Source organism: Colobus angolensis, unplaced genomic scaffold (genome assembly GCF_000951035.1).
Source record: "Colobus angolensis palliatus isolate OR3802 unplaced genomic scaffold, Cang.pa_1.0 Scaffold109, whole genome shotgun sequence".
Lineage (NCBI taxonomy): Eukaryota > Metazoa > Chordata > Mammalia > Primates > Cercopithecidae > Colobus > Colobus angolensis.
Window position 1 is genome coordinate 10,590,841 of NW_012111919.1, and position 18,682 is coordinate 10,609,522.

An 18,682-nucleotide genomic window follows, 5' to 3' on the forward strand; every position below is an offset into this window, starting at 1 on the left:
CTACTAAAAAATACGAAAAACTGGCCGGGCGAGGTGGCGGGCGCCTATAGTCCCAGCTACTCGGGAGGCTGAGGCAGGAGAATGGCATAAACCTGGGAGGCGGAGCTTGCAGTGAGCTGAGATACCGCCACTGTACTCCAGCCTGGGCGACAGAGCGAGACTCGGTCTCAAAAAAAAAGACAATTCTTTGCTGAGTACTTATTAAGTATGAATGAAGCATTAATGATCAGATATTATAGAAAATGCAATGAGTAGGGATTGATATTTTTGGAGATTTCATTCTCTTGATGTTATATCAAAAGATTACGCATATTATCTTACGACTTTCATAAAAGTTGGGGTAACAATCCTGGTATCTTCCTTTGCCAGATGTGCTTCCTTATCTTCCATAAGCCAGATGTGCTGTTACGGAGAACTAGAGACAAGTGCACTTAGACCACCCTGTAATGGGGTTTAATTCATAGCCACTCTCATCAACTCAAACAGGTCGGGCAAGGATTGATCTGATGGCTTTGGCTGTCAGTGTATCTGTGGTGGATGGTGATGATGGCTGACACTCATCTCCTATAATTGGCAGTGCATAATAGATAAAACATTTCTTCCTGTCAGAAAATGTTCACAACCAAAAATGTACATGAAAGTTAAGTTCAGACTTTCGTGATTAATGCCCATATTTTGGGATTATGGAAACCCGAGAAAATAAGTCACAGAGGATTTTAACTACGTGGGCATGAGAGCAAATTCAACTCTTTTACCTACCTAACCTTCCCCAAATAATCCCTACCACTGAACCAAGATGCTTCTACCTAAGTGGTTTCGCTTCTTCCCATCTTAGAGTGCCTGGGTTGCTCTAAAGCAGCTGAGCAGGACAAAACTGGAAAAAGCTGACAGTTATTCTAACGCTACTAATCCATGCCCTCGGATACTGATGATTCAGATGAGCATCTGAGGAAGAAACATCCAAAGCTGGTTACCTGAAGCTCAGCTTTCTCTTCTTTAGAAAGTGCTGACATTTCTCCTTGGCTGATATGTAGCCCGCATGATCTTAGAAGTTATAAACAATAATGCCCTCGCAAGTCATATTCTCAGTAACTGTCGTGTTACTGTCCAAATCGGGATTTACTTTCATTTTGGACCGTGAGAAGGATTGGCTTTCCTAACCAAAAGAAGAATTAAAACCTTTTCCCATATCTGTTGAGTGCAGGTACTGATCAGAGTACAGAGAACTACTGACGATGAGGGGCAGAACTCGGAAAGAGGAAGAGGAACAGAACAATACAGCACCACTGAGCAGCCCTACACTTAGCAGTGAAGAGAAGTCAGGCAGTTTTATGGATGACATACTGGAGGAAAAGACAGCCTTGCATGGTAAAACTTCAACAGCCCAAGAAATGTTTAGCTTTATTTTCCATAGATTGTCTACAAAGAATTAGGCGTTCGTTTCAAAGTATAAACTTAGAATATTAAATATACTTGTATATAACACACCTTGGGCTGCCCAGACATTTTTATATGAGCCCCCTAAAGATTTATGTCACTTTGTTTAAATCTTTGAGCTTAACAAGCTTATTAGATTTCCAGCGATAAAGAACTTGAGATGAAACCCAGTAAATGTCCATTTTTGTTGCATTGCATCATAAATTGTATATATTCTCACTCCAGAGGGTATATGCAGTTTTATTATCAAAATTTTATTTGTAATATACTTTTCTAGGTTAAGGAGCTCCCCCACAGGGATCTGAGTTAGTTTGTTAGTGGTTAGATATAGAGATATAGATAAATTTACAGACATTTAAGGCAAATGAACTTGATTTGACCTTTAGATTTCATATTCTTACACTAAAATTAACAGCAGATGAGAAAGTCCCACTACAGAAAGGATTTTAGCTGATCTAATTTTTTGTTCATCTGTCCAGAGTTTTAAAAATAATTTATTTATCTAATTCTTCCAACTGCACATTTTCTTTCTTTCTCATAATGTGGCATAATGTCCTGTATTTCCAGAGATCATAAAGGTAGTTTCTTTCTGGCCAGTTTGAATGGTGGTTGAGTTCAGGTCTTTAAATGGGTACATACTAAGGGATGCTCAGCATGTTTATATGCATCAGAATATTTTCTTATGGTGAGCGGAATTAGTTTCAGATTTGCTGGGTATTATAAAATTAGTTTTATGTGACTAAACTTTATACATACCTTGTAGAATGTCCTCAAATACAGAAAGGATAAAAATTATTTTCTAGTTATCATGGTGTGGGTTGTTTTATCAAGTTCTATTTTATGTACTCATCCAAATACTTGTCTTATACCTAAAGTGAACGAGACTCTTTGAAGAATATTGAAATACTAAGAAGGAAAGACAGTGCCTGCCTTTAAGAAGATATTACTTGATTAAGAAAACAACTAAGTACTTAAATTTGCTCCACCTTCAGGCAGAGTGTTGTAGGTGCTGTAAGGCTAGAGAAGAAAATCTGTGAGGCGGAAAGGTGGTAGGTTCATAGGAATCAGTCACAGAAATCTGGACAAACGTCCTGGAGTTCAGGGGACCAAAACACTTCTCACTGAGAGCACTGGGGAAGAATTCATAGAGGAGGAGGTATGTTCATGAGCTTTCAAGACTGGATGGAATTTCTGTGGGTAAAGATGTGAGAAAGGCCATTCGAGGTGAGAGGGAATGCCACGGGCAAAGACATAGAGACAAAAGCATGCTCAGGGAGTGTTGAAAAATCCACTTTGGCTAGAAGTAAGAAAGTGGAAAATATAGGAAAGGTAGATTAGGATCAGATCATGCTGTGATATGAGTGTTGAATTACTTTTAAACAGAAGGAATCATCAGAGAGTTTTGAACAAAGTAGTTAGATGATTACAGGTGTGCTGGGAAGGTTAATCTTTGTTCATGCTTAAGTACGCATTAACATTTTAACAATCTAAGACATTTGGCTTTTGCTACATTAGTGGTTTAGCAACAATATGGAGAAAAATATCAAATTGCAAGCAATAGTAACTTTACTCTTACTAATATTGTTTCTAATATTCATAATTTAAGGAATATGTCAGCATAATTCTGCTAAGGCTTAGAATCTACATTTGTGTAAAAGTGTCTTAGTGAGTAAATTTTTACTTTATTGAAATTGTAATAGAGACTTTTAATAATGTGCTTTTATGATACATTTAGACTATGACTTGTTTTGAAGAATTTCATATTAGTAATTAAGAGCATGATCATACAACCTGTAATTAATCTTCCGGATAATTTCTCCAGGCATCATCAATGAGGGAATTGTAATAGAAACAGTATTCATTTTGTAAAAATCAGTTATTTCTTTTCTTGATTATCGTGATTTTATTGTAAAATGGACGTGCTCTTTCAATATCTCTCTCTTCAATTTTTGTCTTGGTTATTTTTAATTTTATGCATATTACATCATTTTGAAAACCAGAAGTTCTGTGAATGAACATTTTTTATTTGTGTTGATAAGGGGTCTTTTTTCTGAGACTCATTCATTTACCTCTCGGAGTAAATGAAATCTGTGACTGCAGTTTCAAATTGAAGGAAGAATGCATTTATTTAATGAATATATGAATAATTAAACTTTGAGGAAAACGTGTTTACAAATGCATTTATTTTTGCCTGGACATCCACTTTAGGTAGGGAGGTATGTTTAACAAGTGAAATTACTCACTAACTCCATTGTGAACAATATTTCTGAATACAACTGAAATCATTAGACCTATGCATTGATTTATTTTTCTGTGGGCAGGGTAGCAGGGCTCGTGGAAGACATACACATGAAATCTTATGGTAAAATTAACTTCAACCTTTATTACTAATATCTGTATCAATAAGGTAGGTTTGCACTGAGAGTCCCTGTCAGAATTGTAGACAAAGCATTGGCGCTGCAGTTTAAGCCGTGTAACCTGGGCACCATGTCACATTATGTTGATAATTGATTCCACCTGCAGAAAAGGAGTCTCATGCTGCCTCTTGAATCAAATCTCAAAGTGTATGCTGAGAAGTCAAGATTCAGCCAACCACTTTTCTCCAACAAGTATTTATTGGTTGCCTACAGTATGCTTGCTCCTGACCCCACTCACATGCCTATTTTACCTGCCTTCAGGGGGAAAATGGAAGAAATAAAAACCACGGGTGACTGAAAGTGTGTGTTCCCATATCCAATAGGGATTATAGGGATATGGGTCTCTTTTGAGGAGAACAGTAAAGAGACAGTGAGTGTAACTGTCTAGAGTGTCATTTATTTATTTATTTATTTATTTATTTATTTAATTTTTTGAGACTGAATCTCACTCTGTCACCCAGGCTGGAGTGCAATGGCGCAATCTCAGCTCACTGCAGCCTCCGCCTCTCGGGTTCAAGCGATTCTCCTGCCTCAGCCTCCCAAGTAGCTGGGATTAAGGCGCCCACCACCATGCCCAGCTAAGTTTTGTAGTTTTAATAGAGACAGGGTTTTACCATGTTGTTCAGGCTGTTCTCAAACTCCTGACCTCAGGTGATCCAACTGCCTCAGACTCCCAAAGTGCTCTGATTACAGGCGTGAGCCACTGTGCCTGGTGCAGGGTGTCATCTTTTACAACAAAGCAATTTGCTGATCTTGACACAAAATCATCTGAGGAGACACAAGAGTAAAAACTAAAAAAAAAAAATGCTGACTTGTCTACTGCTTGATCCTGTTTACATCACCATCATTTGATCTAAGCCCTTATAAGAGAAATGTATACTTTATTTCATAGTTTGTAACTACTCTTCCTGATCCATAATATATGCCTCCAGAAGTTTATCAATAGCCACATATATAATAAAACTGCCCCTTTGTCTGGAGTGTACATAGAAACTGCTTCTATGTCCCGAGTATATATAGTTCTTATATAGAAGTAGGAGACACTACTAAAATTCATCTAAACCAGTTGGAAATGGGGACTCAAAGATTCTAGGGCATCATCTGATATGATCTCTTAAATCTCTGGAACTGTGGTGCATTCATCTTCCTCCATGTGGATTAAATAGCAGAGAAAGCTGCAGAGAGAGATAAGAATGAAACAGCTCTGTTTTGAGCCCTAGCTACACACCTGCTCATGGTTCAGTGAAGCATGCCTGTATCCTGCGAACTCTAACTAATATTATCCCTTTAATGTCAGCTTAAGAGCCAGATCCCATTAGAAAAGCAGATCTCTATAGGCATGGGAGGTGGAGAGGAAAGGCGGTATGTCATTATTTGTGATATAGACTCATCCAATCTTAAAACTGCAATAATTTTTAAAGAGCTTTTACTTCAGCCTCATTTTGTTGGCAGTGATACTGAAGCTCAAAAAGAGGAAACACATTTTACCAGGTTAGACCATTAACAAGTCACTAAGTGTCAGTGACACAATTTGGATCTTATTCCAACAAGTTCCTACATATATGCCACGTGAGGGAAACGTCTGAAAACGATACTGTGATATATGCACCTTTACAAGCAGTTCCATGACAAGTATCTCACATCAAATTACATACATTTGTGAATTATGCCTTATTCAAGTAGACTTTAACATTCTCTATCTCATCTTTCTACAAAATGTGTGTTAATGAAAAGCATTATTTCCATTTGTGTGGGTTGTTTATATAACTTTTGTTTCCCTTTAACTTATTCTGTGGATAGGAGATTAATTTTCTCTTCCACTTCCTTGTACAAGCTGCTTAATCAGTTGTTTTGCTCTGAGCTCAGCAGGGCCTTCCCAGTTGTTCCGCAATCTGTCTGTTATCCCTGTGGTGGAAATGCTATTCTTCCCCAAGGTCCTTATGCAACCCCTTTCTTGGTGATTACAAACACACTGTTTTCTTTACACAAACAAAGTGAAGCCTCTAAGGGATAAATTCCACCCACTTCTCTCACACTTCACATTTGAAAATGTCTTCCATTTTCTCTTTACTCCGTGTCACTTGAGTCTTTTTTTTTTCCTAATGCTAAAATGTATCATTGTGGTCTCCTTCCCATGGATTCCTACATCCTCCTCGGTTATGATGCATTGATCAGTCCCTTCCTAGGAGCTTCATCCTTTCCCCATCACTGGTTGCTATCTCCACATAGAAAGATAGTTAAGATTCTCCATTCTTTGAAAACATGCCTTAAATTTTCCCTACAGTTGTACCGTTAAATTGACAGGCTTTCTCCATTTCACACCTACGTTGACTGCTCTTAATTCCCTCGTGTGCAAACATTTCTTAAATGTTTCTGCTTGGCGTTTGCCTCAACAGATCTGCTCAATCATCTCTTAAATATCCACCAGAATTTTCTGATTGATGAATCTAGCAGCCTCTTTTTATTATGTTCCCTTTTTAAACTCTGTGAAAGTTTTGAAATTATTGACCATCCCGTTCTTCTTTCCTCCAATAGCTTAGTGGCATGGGCCTTTCCTGGCAGTCTCTGATCATGTCTTCTTATGAGCTACTCTACTTAACTAGCACTCTGGTTTCTACACATTGATTAAGTAGGTATTTGCAAGGGTACAACCTTGACTTTTTCTCTTATCTACATGAATTAGTGTAGTGTAAAAGACTAGTGTAAAACTTGAGTACGAGCTTAGGAGTAGGCTACACTGGCCATTTATTAAGTGGTTTGTCCTTTAGTAGTTACATAATGTCTCTATGACTTAGCATCCATGATCTGTAAAATGAGATGAAAAATAGTTGCTTACATTTTAATGAACACTTATGATGTGCCAGGTACTGTTATAAACTCTTTATATGCATTAAGCTACTTCTTATCACCGCTTCAGGGGGTTATTATCAGAACACTGAAACACAGAGAAGTTAAATAATTCGCCCCAAATGACAGATATTAAACAGCTGAGCCAGGATTTGAAAATAGGTAGTTCAGCCCCCATGTTAATTGCTACATTATGCTGCTCCTCAATAGTGATATTCTTTACTCATAGGATTCACATGCAATTTAAAGAAAATAATGCATGTGAAGCTCTTAGTGTAGTTACTGCATAAATTAAATGCCTAGATAATGTTAACTCAATGTTTTCTTTATCGTTAATTTTTGTTTTGGTGGATTACATCAGTGGGTTATACCTACTTTTCTGCAGTTGAACATCAAAATATATATCTCTAGCTCATATTTATATCCTCAGGTACCTAATTATATATTTTATCCAGTTGTAAGCTATGGACCTAAAATCAGCTTCTATAAAATTGAACAGGTCCTGCTGCTTCTGTTTTTTTTTTTTTTTTTGAATTTATGATCCTTATCTCAGTGAATGATAGAATGATACTGTCGTCTTTCTAGGTCCCTGAGCTTAAACCTTGGAGTTATCATTATATGCCTATCCTTCCTGTCATTTTCATAATTAATACACAACCAGTGCCTGCTTATAACTCTGAAATATTTTAGAATTTTTCCATTTTCTACTAGTGCCGGTTTATCTAATTAATTGCTCATCATATGTTAGCTAGATGATTTCAATATCTCCCTAAAGATATCTCCCTATCTTGTCTTTCTATCATATCTTCTATTTGACAACTAGATTAATTTCAAATCTTTGGGTAGTAAACATTTCTTGATCTGTGGGTCTAAACCAAATCTCAGTGGGAGCCTAATATGAAGAGAGACACAAAACAGAACTATTCAAACTGACTTTGAGATCTGGAATTGAAGCCAAGGACTCTTTTATTTTCCTCTGTTCTCGTCTCCTCTGAACTGCCTTTTGAGTGGTATCTGTAAAGCTCAGAGGGTATGATTTGAAAAGTTTTCTTCTAAAACAGACTTAATCATAACGTTCTTCTGCATAAACCCATTGCTAATATGGCACTTAAAGGCCTTTACAGTTTTTCCCAAAGTATATTTTCAGTCTTGCCCACTGCCACTTGCATCTCATGCAGCCACATTTGCTATTTATGATTCTTTGATGATCCTATTCACTCTCACATTTTCATTCCTTTGCTTATCGGTTTGGACTTCCTGAAATTCTGTCTTCATTTTCTGCCTCGTTTAGTCTTATTTATTCCTAAAGATTTGCCTTAAATGTCACCTCCTTTATGTAATATTTATAGAATATCACAATCAAAACTAGATTCTCTCCTTTATACTCTATGAATTTTGGATTTGATATATTAAAGATTGAATCACTATCTTTTTATTAGAACTCCCTGTGTATACATCCACTCCTCCTGCTCCTGAGTTTCGGTGGCTCAGAGAATGTGTTGTTTGTTGGATCCTGATATCCAAGGGCTTGGACTATAGCTGTTTCATGAACTGAAATAACTGGACCCATTTACCATCAACATTTGGGCTTCAAGAATAGGTACTGCTTGCTTTCTTTGCCTTTTTGACTTGTTATGTTTGAAGCCTGACAGATCTTATTTCAAATTTCTCTTTATCACATACAATTGGTAGTGTTCCTACTCCATGTGATTTCTTTTTTATCTAAGCTCTTTTCATTTTAATTACTGATTTTTGCTCTTATATCCATCCATGTGTCCATCCATCCATCCATCCATCCATCCTCAGTTTATTCATTCTTAGAAGACTTACACCACACATTTTCTTAAGGTAGTCTTCCCTGATCACACATAGGGGTCTATTCATCCTGCTAATATCCGTAGATCCAACTGTGTCTGCCATACTTTTTAAGTCCACCTACAATGTCTTGTTTTATAATCATATATGTTTGCAATATTTTCCCTAACTAGACTCTAAGCCCTCTAATAACAAAGACCATAAATGTGTATTCTCATTGCATCTCTCATAGCTCATGGCTGGAATTTGTGACCTTCTTTCCCTTTGTTGTGTCACCTTTCCTTAGATGAGATCTTACCATGGTGAGAAGAGAAGCTTATATTTAGAGTCAATACATTTCCAATCCTACATGATTTTCTGATATTAAATATTTTTCTCTCCATTGATAAATGTTTTATTAAAGATCAACAAGCTATTTACTCCCATCCACACCCCTATCCCCACATAGGATGTTCTATTTTAAAAGATTCTGATGTGTCTGTCTTCTGGATAGTTCCAAATAACAGATCCAGCACATCACAAGAAGACAGCTCACAGCAGGGTTCTGACTGTGCTATCTAACTGCAGGTACTGTGCTATAGGTCTCTTCTAAAGAACTTGCTTGAAACTTTCAAACGTTGCCTTAGAGGAACATTCCCAAATTACATGTTATAGATATTATGCTAAAAGGTTTTCACAGTTAAATACATTTTGCAAGCAGTATCCTAAACAAGATAAAAATATTACTTTACTGCAGTACATCTTAGAGCCAGCATTATGCTAATGTATACTGAATATACCAATGTGAGAAAAAGTATGCAGCATTTTCTAAAATTATTTGACCATGGGAAGCTATTTTTCAGAGATTCTCTCATTTCATGGACTGGAATTGAGAAAAGTGTTCTTGGGAAACACTGCATGAAGAATTCAATCCTTTGCCATGCTACAAATTTTAACAGCTGGATGAGTTCTATTTTCTTTTTTCTTTGTTTTATTTTGATGTGGATGAGTCTATGGAGGTCCAGAGAGAATACAGTTTACTTCCTAAGGATCGTATGGCTAGTTAGCAGTGTAATTGTGGTTAAAATACCTGCTTTATTCTTTCACTCACATTGCTAAAGTAGCTTACATCCCTAAATAGGCCCCACTTCCTGATCTATACCCAGTTCTGCTTCCCTGAGGCAGGTTAGTTTCAAAGTTCTCTCTTGACTCATGCTAAACTCTTGTAGTCCTCTTAACTGGGAGTTATAGGTTATTTCTTATTGACAATAGCTTCAAATAATCCAGCTTTGCTGCTTTCCATACTGCAAAACTGTGCTTACACAAATCAAATTCCTGGAACAGTACAATTCCCCGAAGCAAGCTAAATCTTAGTAGTAGTCCTAGGTTATATATTTATTAGAAAATGATTGCTTTTAACTATGTTCACTCCAGGAACATATTCATAAAGCAGAGGTGTTTGTACATTTGGTCTAAGATTTAAGAAAGACCCTAAACACATTAATAGGTATGTTCTACAGTAAAGCTAATATAAACGCATCAGCTTTTACTGTGTTTTGCTATCAATTTGAAGAATTCGGGTCTTTTATCTAATTTAGACTTAAGACCTTATATCTAATTTAGACTTAAGACCTTTTCCAGTGAGAGGCCTTTATTATCCGTTGCTCATTTATTTTATAGGAGGGAATATCCATGGAGAAGGATATGGGAAGAAACATGTGTCTTTGTCCTCTTCATCTCCCTCCCACCCTAGAATGATTTCACTGGGAAGGCAATGTAGACGTTGTATTCCCTATTATTTATTGACATTTTTGAACTCCATGTGCCCCAGTGGATTGGACAGATGGGTTTCCAGTTTCCAGGAAATAAACCTTTGGGGCATGGTCTTCAATAGTGAAAGAGGCCCAATATTTTCCACCGTCTCCGACTGTGACTGGTGGATAAATCACGTTATGGTGCCTCTCATGAGGGGAAATGGGAAGCCCAGGCTGGCCTCAGATCTCAGTTGCTGCACCCAGTTCTTCTGCTTCCTTGAGGCCGGCTTAGTTTCAAGGTTTTCTCTTGACTCAAGTTAAACTCATGGGAACTACTGGGTCTCTTCCACAATTGGAGAGCTTGCTCCACAGGTTTATTTCTTGGAAACTAAAATGCATAAATGGGGAGTTAGTGGGCATCCATTAATACAAATCATCTTTTGTCTCCAATTTGTTCCTGGTGCCCCTTCTCTACTGACTCAATGTTGAATGTCCGGCAGATGATTAAATGTCACCTGGACCACCCAAACCCCTGTATATATAGACAATTCTGGATCAGAATGGATGTGGGGAGAAGATTGACTGAGACAGATTTTATGAGGCTTGAAACTTATCTATTTTGGGGATCTGCTTAGGAAAAAATACAAAACAAGATGTAAAAGTAAATATTAATTTAGAATAAAAAACATAAATTATAATACATAAATTTTTAAAGTTGAGAACTATTGTATTTATTATTAATTAACTGCCTGACTTACTTCTATAACATTTTTTCTGTCTTTATTTGGATACATACTATTTGATTATCTTTTCTTATGATAATATTTCATAATATCTATATAGAGAATGAAAAGTTTGCTCAGTCTTTTTCTCAATCACAGTTAATTGAATTTTCAAAATTATTGATCAAAAATAATTCTAGTAATGGTGTCTAAATTTGGGGGTTCATTTTCAAATTTAGAAAAAGTTCTATCATATATCTTTCATCTGTAAGTTATAAGATTTGGGAGAATTTTCTGTAAACTAGCTTCCAGCTCTGTACATGTCAAACCTTGCCTCTGCTCCATTACCCACTTAATTTCAGTACCTGGTGCTAGAGACAGCTTCCTATCAGCACACAAACACTACCCTATACCTTCTTGTCAAGAAATGGGGTCAGTTGGCACCGTTTGTGGTAGTAGCATCCCTGGAAACCATTTCTGAAAAGAAATGACCAACTATCACTCATCTGTGTATGGAAGTGATTGCAAACCACACCACTAAATTTCTTTAAAACCAAGCTAAACATGTTGCAAATTTAATTTCCTACTCAATACCTGAGAAGAAGTGTGACAGCAATAAAGTTAAGTGGGAAGTCAGTGGGGTTCACTGCTGCTAAAACATGTTTATTCTGCAAATTATGTGAAATCACGTAACTGATAGAATTCATTGTTTGCCTCCTTCAAGCCTTAAGGGGCCTGTGCAAGTGAGAGACCTGGAAGATTCAATATTACAGTAAATCCTCTTCTGAGCAGAAGTCTTGTCATTGCAGAAACCAAAAATCTTTGAAGGCATTATTTCTAACTTAAGGAATGAGTCAGGTTTTTAACTGAAGAGTAGCTATGTACCTATTTTTAAATCAAAATGTTTCCTAATGATCTCTTACTGTAGAAACAAAATTTAAGATGGAAATTATTTCCTGGAGCTTTAAACTGTTAAAATAACAACAATAATTACAACTTGTTTACCACTTACAATGTGCTAGCACTTAACATATGTGATTTCTAATATCACAAAAACCCTATAAAACTAGGAGAACACAAACAGCAACAGACCTTCTAAAAACTCTTGTTAGGAAAAACAGATTTATGGAATAAAGTTTATGCGTTTATATAGAATTGCTTGATTTAAATGTCAAAGGTAAGTTGGGTTCTGATAGATAAATCAATTTCTAAAGATTAAACAGGGATTCAGAGTAAAGCAATCTCTCAGATGTGTTAAAATTTAACAGGAAGTAGGGTTAAGATGCAGTTCTGTTTTTCTTTGGGGATAAACTGTCTCCTAGCTGTGATGGATTTGTTGTATGTATGATTAATATTGCATATGTTTGTGCTTTTCTGTATCTGCAGAAATGTGTAAGGACAATCAAAACCTTCCATCAGCTTGTCCTTCAGCCTCCTGTCCTTAACAGTATTTCACTTTTATTTTTCTGTTTTTTTTTCTCAGTTTTATTCAGGTATGATAGACAAATAAAAATGTATATATTTAACATGTACAATATGGTGTTTTGACATAAATATTCCTTGTGCAATGATTCTATAATCAAACTAATTGACATATCATTATTTCACATAGTTACTATTTTGTATGTGAGTGTGTGTGTGTGTGTGTGTGTGTAGTGAGAATACTTAAGACCTAATCTCTTAGCAAATTTCAAGTAAACAATACATTACCATTAACTGTAGTTGCCAGGCTGTACTTTAGATCTTTACAGTTTATTCATCTTAGAGCTGAGGGTTATAGATGACCAATATCTCCCCATTTCCATCACTTCCTCCATTCCTCGCCAATCACCATTGTACTGTGTTTCTCAGAGTCTGATCTTTGAAGAGTCCACATATCAAGGATATCATGAAATATCTGTCTTTCTGTGCCTGGCTTATTTCACTTAGTATAACCTCCTCCATTTTCATCCATGTTGTCATGACAGAATTTCCTTTTTTAAAACAGAGGCTGAATAATGTTCCATTATGTATGCATGGTATGATTTCTTCATGTGCTTATCTGTTGATGGATGTTTTGGTTGTTATCATGTTTTTGTTATTGTGAAAAATGTTGCAATTAACACGAGAGTGCATATATTTCTTGGAGATATTGATTTTATTTCTTTTGGATATATACCCAGAAGTTGTTTGCTGGGTCATTTAGCAGCTCCACTTTTAATTTTTTTGAGGAAATTTCAAACTGTTTCCCACAATGGCTGTACCAATGTACATTCCTACCAACAGTGTACAACGGTTCCCTTTTCCTTCACGCCTTCAGCAACACTCACGATCTTCTGACGTTTTGATCCTGACCATCCTCACAGGTGTGAGGTTGGTCTGACTGTGGTTTTGATTTTCATTTCTCTGATGACTAGTGATGTTGAGTGCCTTTCCTATGCCTGTTGGCCATTTTTATGTCTTCCTTGGAAAAATGTCTGCGTTTTGGAGGAGTTTCATCTCTTTTGTAATTCTACTTAATACCTTCATTGGATTTTCAGTTTGCAACCTGTTGGAATGTTTCTACTCCTTTATGTCTGAATAAAATATGTATTTCAACTATATAAACTGTCCTCTGATGAACTTGATGACCTTGTTTATCAATTGCAAAAATCATAAGAAAGCCATTTGCTTCATTTATCAGATAAGTGAATGTGTACTAATATCTTATTTTTTCAGTCAAGCCTTTCAGAAATGGATAATTCCATGAACAGAACTCTAACTAACACCGTGAATAAGCAAGACTTTTTGATATTTAAGTGGTTTTGGTGAGGAGCTGTCTAGAGTCATTAAACATTACCTTACTTTAACAAACAGTAGGAAACTAAGAACTAATAGAAAATAGGAATCTTGACTAGTTTCCTTGACTAGAGGAATCATTATAAATAATTATTATACTTTCATGTCACATGTGAGTGCTCTGGTAGCTGAATGTGCAGTTTTTGAGTGTGAGGAGCTATTAAGGAAGCTACTAGATTTCTGTATATTTCTGGTTATTTTCCTCATTTCTAGCTAATATTTCTTCTTGTGTGGGTCCTCAAAAGACTATCACAAACTTTGCTTGTTAAATGATTAAACTTGATGTCACGTGGAGCATTAGTAAGTCTTTTGCTCTGCATATGGTGTCACTGTTCCCTAAAGATATCATGGACTTTATCATAGTTTGCCCCCTGCTGAGGAGCTGTTTGCAGATCTGTGGCCATGTTCCTGTGACTACGATTGCCAGACACTGGAGGCATTACTGGCTAGTGCTTGAGGGATATTAGAACTTTTTTTTGTTTGAATTAGAAATATCCCTTCAGTTTACTAATGCTTCTGCTCTTGCATGACTCTGTGCAGCTCCTCCCTTTGTTGGGAATGCTCTTCATCTTCCAATATGTTGGAGCCAAGCCCACTTATCCTTCAAGATTTAACTTCACTGTCGCTGCACTCTGTGTAGCCTTCTGTGGTACTCTCCTCTCCTCCCGGGAATGGTGTTTTTTGTCATCTATAAAACTTCTCTATTTTAAAACTTACTATAATCAGTATTTTCCTTCTCCACTGAAGAGTGAGATCCTTGAGGGAAGAAACCATGTTTTATTCATTTTTGCATCCCCGCCTGTTGGTCTAATGCCTGTTACACACAGATCCTCAATAAATACCACTATTTATTGAAGAATAAATAATGAAAGAAATAAATATGCTAATTAGCTTGATTGTGGAAATTATTACATAAAGAAGACATATGAAATGAACTTTCCATTCATTACTTCATGCAATAAATGTGACTTAAGGAATATTTTCAAAAGCTAATGAACTATATTGACAGTTCCCTTAAGCAGTTGGAATATCCGATTTAGGATCTGTTATTACTCATTAGACAAGCTGAGATCTGCCTTAATCATGGGTCTCCTTTGCTTACCTTAAAAGCTGACTTCATGCCCACACAGCTGCCTGTGTCCATGGCAACTGAAATACTGAATACTGAATACATGAATACTGGTTCTGAAACATAATCTCTCTAGAAAGTTAGGCCCTCTATTAAAACTGTAGGTTGCATTTGTATCCTCCAAGACAGGTATTATCACAAGCTTGCATAGGTATCTGTTTCCACTAGGCAATGGTGATTTCATACATCATTTTGTAGCTTCCACTTGGAGCATAGTGAGGTGTTGATAGAGCTTGCATGGTGGGAACCTAGGAGCACATCAATTGCTGAGAGAGCCACCAATAGTGAGGGTATAACCCATGGCATTTTCTTTACATGTCAGGTGGTATTACAATCTCTTTACTCAGTTTAATAAAGATGGCAAAACCATCTGTGCTTTCTGTAGATTTCTGGAGGTGAAGAAAGCATCGTATGTCCATGTCCCTCGGTGAATAGGTGAAAGTATTCTACGTGGGAATGGCTCCTGTGTGAGGATGGAGATCCTATTTTTCAATGTTGTTAACCCAATCTTATGAGGAAATTAAGATTTAAAGTGATATAGTGACTTGGTCAATATATGCTACAAAATGGTGGAGGTGTGGCTGGAACCACAACCTTTTAATGTGAGATGCCACACTCATCCTTTTGTTGCATTTTCCTCCTGTTTATAATTTATAAGAACATGAATTTAATGAAACTGGGTGTAGGCATGACTTTTATATCCTTCACTAGTAGATTTGAAATAAATATCTATCTCGAGTTTGAATGAAAAAAAGTGTATTTTATTCTCAGAGGAATCTAAGACTAAAATGGAGGATTTCAGGGATCCTAGAAGATAATATCTTAGCTGTGGTTTGCAGTTTATGGTAATATTAAATTCATGCTACCCATAATAAATTGTGGATCTTAGTTCAGAAAAATATCCCAAGCTCCTCTAAGTCAGATCCTTTGATTTCAAGGAGACAAGGATGGCATTTTATAGCAATTCTCTATACCTCACCATGGAGGGATGTCTTATCACACAATGTAGGTCTGAGGAATCAGAGTGTGAGGAAAAGAGATCAAGCCTAGGGAAATCCGATTGTTTTAACCTGGGCAGTGAGTGAACTCTGTTCTTTGTGGATTTTATATTTTATAAGCTCTGCTCTCATATGAGGACTTTAAATTAGATCCTTACTATGACTAGTAAAAACAGAGTTTTTAAAAAAGAACTCCATCTTAACTTGCTCTTCCCCAGGTTAACTTAGCTTCACTAAATGCCCTCTTGAGAAAGCAGAACTACCCTTCTGGTTGAGTTAGGCAAGAGGAAGCAAGCTTCCTGGGGTTTAGAAAGCACTGGTAAACTAGTAGAATTGGTACTTAACTTTTGCCACTATTTCTTTTATTTATTTTTTCCTTAAATTCTATCTTAGATAGGAAAGCTATGCAATCAAAGTGTATCCAGTGACAATGAGCTTCTCTCCTACTCATTTTGTTCAGACATCCAATCTCTTTCTCCAGAGAAAAGTTGTTACTAGTTTCTGGTAACCATTTACCTGAGCTACTCTGTAGAGGGTAAGGGAGGGTTTATGATTGTCTTCACAGAACTAAGTCCTAAAGGATGGGCAGGTACCTATAAGAGAGCGAGCAACATTCCAGGCAAGGAGTAACATGTGCAAAACATTGACATATGAGGTCATAGTTACATGGCAAACCTAATGCCCCAAAATTCCTTTTACTGGGCACATTATTTCTTCATTTTCCCTCTGCTTAAAGTAGTTTTGCCTCTTCTTGAACTTCATATAAATGGAATCATTCAGGATGTACTCTTTTTCTTTTTCAACTTGTTCACTCAACATTTTGCCTATTTATTAGTGTTGTCATGTTTACCAGTAGTTAATTCATTTCAATGTTGTGCAATATTCTATTGTACGAATATAACAGAATTTATTCATCCATTTTCTTGATATTGGACATTTATTCTATATTAGAACTTCCATCACACTCCTCTGTATTAACGAGTTCACATTTGTTTCTCTGACAGACCTTGTGTAGTTTTTGAGAGGATATCTCTTTCCAGAAGTAAATACAATATTGGTTTGATACAGGGAAACTGGAAGGTGATGACCCAATTTCATTGCTCTTTCCTTTGGTCTTGATGACTGTGGCAGCACAGATGATGTGGTTTCAGATCATATCCATGTTATTATGCCTACCTATTTATATTGCCAATGACCAAATAACTTTCCTATCTTTAAAAATTTCATTCTGGTGATTCAAAAACCATATTTTCACCAAATTTTTGGATAAAAGGCTGTCTTTTACATTATTCTGCTTAAACTATAAGAGCAGTGATATCACAGAGACCACCAGCACTTGTGCCAGTTTTTCTCCATGGGAAATACTTTGCTGAAATCTGTATGGACTATCTAGCTATTAGGAGCTACACCTCTTTTGTCTCTGCAAAGGCCTTGACTAGAGATCAGGAGTTACATAAAATCATGTCCACTTTAGTGTCCTGCATTTAGACTTACAATTCCTAGTAATTTCTGCAAAGCATTTATTCTGCAAATTGGTAAGAGTAAAGTGTTTTTGAAATTCCAGGTTGGGTCCTGCAGCTTGGGCCTTCTGATGTGGTGATGGAGGCAGCTATCCTGGGTGGGCCTGTCACTGGACGGGATGAGTCTGCAGGAATCTCTGCTCAAAACATTTCCTGAGTTGTGCCCTCCTGGCAAACCCAGCAGCTTTCTTAGTAGGCCCATCTATCCTCGGAAATGCTTTTCAGCCTTCTAGACAAATCAAATTCCCTCCCCACTTCCTATAACAGCAGCTGCATGAATAAAAGCAAAGCCAGCTAGCTTTCTAGCATGATAAAATATCTGGAGACAAAAACACCAAGGAGTTTATGCAAATGAAACCACAAAAATATTGAAGTACAAAGTGAGCTGATGTGTTATAAGAACTCAAAAGGTCATATCTAGATGGTCCAAGGATAGATCACAGAATTTAAATTGGGTACCAATAGAATTCAATTAAACCCACAAATATTGACTCAGTGTCTAGTCTCATTGGGACACATTAGCAGGGAGGTAGGGTATGATAGGCAGGGTGAAATGAGGTGTGAGTAAGACATAAACCCTGCTTTCAGGAAACTCTCAGCCTAAGGTGGAGAGGGTGGAAGGATTTAAGAAAAATAACTATGATAAACTATGGGGGCAGAAAATAATAATGATGAAGTCCCAGGTGCTGGGGTCAGAATGCAGCCTGGTCTCATCACTTAGATCTGAGTGACCTTGGACACATTATGTCTCTAAGCTCCAGTTTCATCATCTGTAAGACTGGGTTTAATGATACTGTCTACTTTATAGTGTGGTTTTGAAAATTAAACCACATAGCCTGTCCATAACATTTAACCCAGCAACTGCCACATAGTGCTTTAGGGATGACAGCTATGAAATGTCAGGGGAGGGACAAAGCAAGAAGGAGAGGTTGCACCCAATTGAAGAATTTAAAATAAACTTCAACGAATAGGTAAAATATGGAAAACAGAAGTAGGATATCAATTGATGGAAACCGGGGAGGGACACACTTAATATATGTTCATAGTAGCTTCCTGTAGGGCTCAGTAGTTTCTGAGGTCAAGGTTCGTGTCTGCCACATTTGTCAACATGTCCCCAGTACCCAGCACCAGAGAGTGGTTCATTTATGACTGAAATAATAAATTCTCTAGTCAAACAAATATCATGAGGGACAGAGGCACAAGGTATGCTTGCAGTACCCTGTATAGGTAATTTCATCAGTGGTCTT